The sequence below is a fragment of the Mastomys coucha genome, unplaced genomic scaffold (assembly GCF_008632895.1).
Source record: "Mastomys coucha isolate ucsf_1 unplaced genomic scaffold, UCSF_Mcou_1 pScaffold16, whole genome shotgun sequence".
Classification (NCBI taxonomy): Eukaryota; Metazoa; Chordata; class Mammalia; order Rodentia; family Muridae; genus Mastomys; species Mastomys coucha.
Genome location: NW_022196898.1, coordinates 46,642,354 through 46,644,789, shown reverse-complemented (window position 1 = coordinate 46,644,789; position 2,436 = coordinate 46,642,354).

Sequence of the window (2,436 nt, the reverse complement as noted above, 5' to 3'; positions counted from 1 at the left end):
TCTTTTCTGAGCCTTTCTTGGCATTCTAAGTTCATATAAATCTTCTTACCATGGTTCTATGCTACTTTTCATCTGGATCTGTGGAGATTCACCCAATAAAGGAAAGAATATTGTAGATACAACAAAAGTTCTGATGAAGATGAGACAGATGTTCACACCAACCAACTCTGGTAATAAGAGGACCAGGGAGTTAGCAACAGTGTCAGTCAGTTGTCTGACCTGATGGCAGGCATCTGCCACACAGAGAATCATACCAGACAAGACCATTCCACTTCTGCCTTGTTTTTAGTGTGTGTGTTTGCTTGTTTGCTTTGTTTTGACACATGGTTTTGCTGTGTAGCCCTGGTTTTCCTAGAGCTTACTCTGTAGATGAGGCTAGCCTTAAACTAACAGAGATCTTCTTGGATCTGCATCCCATGTACAGGTATTAAAGGCAGATAGCACTACCTCCAGGCTAATATCTCATTTATTCAGGGGAATGAACTTCAACACCTCATCCAGGAAATGGACATGAGGGTTTAGACGCCCCATATCTTGAGCTATGCCAAACACCTTTTTGGTTGGGCCTTACTCAAACATGCAAAAGAAGATATGTGAATCATCGGTTAATCTGTGTTAAAACCGGCACTAAGCCTCATGCCTTACTGACCCACAACACTACCCCAGGATTAACTCTTGTTTCAGACACTAAAATGATCCTCTCATCAAATAAGCTGTAACGAATCATTCATTAATGCCATCTAATATCAATTCTGAGAAGGAAATTACTGTGAACCTGCAATGGCTCCATTTTTACATCAATCTAGACTTTTCTTTTCAAACAATATAAGTTGCAGTTCTTTCCCTGTCTAACCTAAAATATTTTTTGTAAATACATGTGTGTAAGTATATGAATGTTACTATTATAAAAGGCATTTCTTTATTTAGTTAGTGTGGCACTTATCTGCTCCTGCATGTAAACCAAAGCAGGTATATACAGAGGTGAAAGGACAACATATTGGAGCTGGTCCCAAGGACTGAACTCTGATTATCAGGCTTTAGGACAAGAGCATTATCAGCTGAGCCTTCTCTCCACCCCTTCAATTGAACTTGTAAACTGAATGCAGACACTGTGTCTGTGTCTGATAGTCCCTGCTCCTACCCTCTGTTTTCTACTGTCATGTTAAAAAGTGACATTAGTAAAGGTATGTATTTCAGTTCATCTTGAGGAAATGTTAGCATTGAAGAGAAAATTTTCAGCCTGGGCAGTTAATTTTCAGGCAAAAGCTGGAAGACCTCTGAGTTCATAACTACAAAGTGAATTTTAGGACAGAGCTACATGGAGAAACACTTTTCTGAAAAAATGAGAAGAAAGAGAGAAAGAGAGAAAGAAAGAAAGAAAGAAAGAAAGAAAGAAAGAAAGAAAGAAAGAAAGAAAGGAAAGAAGGAAGGAAGGAAGGAAGGAAGGAAGGAAAGAAGGAAGAAAGAGAGAGAGAAAAAGAAAGGAAGAAAGAGAGAGAGAAAGAAGGAAGAGACAAGAGTTAACTCTCAAAGGATATGAAAGGAGGAAATACATTAATTAAACTCTCAGTGTTGTTTGAAGTTAGAGACTTGCAAAAAGAGTAAAAGATCCCATTTCAAAATGGATCAGAGAATGCAGTAGCCTCTGCTACTACCCTACCTACTCCATTCAATGGTAACTCCTGGAGCCTTGCACCAGGCACAGCTATCCTGTCTCCTCCCATCCCTTTGTGAGAGTAGCATATATCTAGAAACACTCTATTGCTTGGACTCTGGGTACCCAAGTACTACTACCCAAGTACTTGGTTTGCATTATTCTTCTTGTCTTTCATTATACTCTCTAGCCTCACTCCCATCCCTGTAAAAGCCAGCTTACAGGATCCTGATCTCCTATCCCAACTCCCATCCTGAGAACCATTTGAAATCTTACAGCAGACCCAGCTTTCCTCCTTCCTGTGGACCCTCTCACTGCCCCCTGCACATGTAATCCCATTCTTTTCTTTCAGCCCCCAATACCTAGAAGCACTTACTACCTGGGACCCCAGGTGCCAAATCTGGCATGGCTTTGGAATAAGGAATCACTCTTTCCTACCTGACCTCCATAATGATCACGCCACACTCACCCTCAGATTGATAAATGACATACATGTGCCCTCCTCCCTCCTCAACGCCTTTCAATGGAGAATCCAACTTTTGTTTCTGATCCAGTTCCCACTAGCCCATTGAACCCTGTCTCTCCACATCATTCTTTATGAGGTGGGATGTCCAACTCCCTAGGGATGCCATATCTTGATGTTGATAGGGTCCCATTAGCTCTCTCCTAAAGCCCCTCTGGCTCTCTGTCCTATGCTCCCTTCCTCTTGGGTGTCATTATGCTGGTGCTCACAGGGCTGGAAGGATGAAACAGAAACAGGAATGGGCAAATTTCCAGTCAGG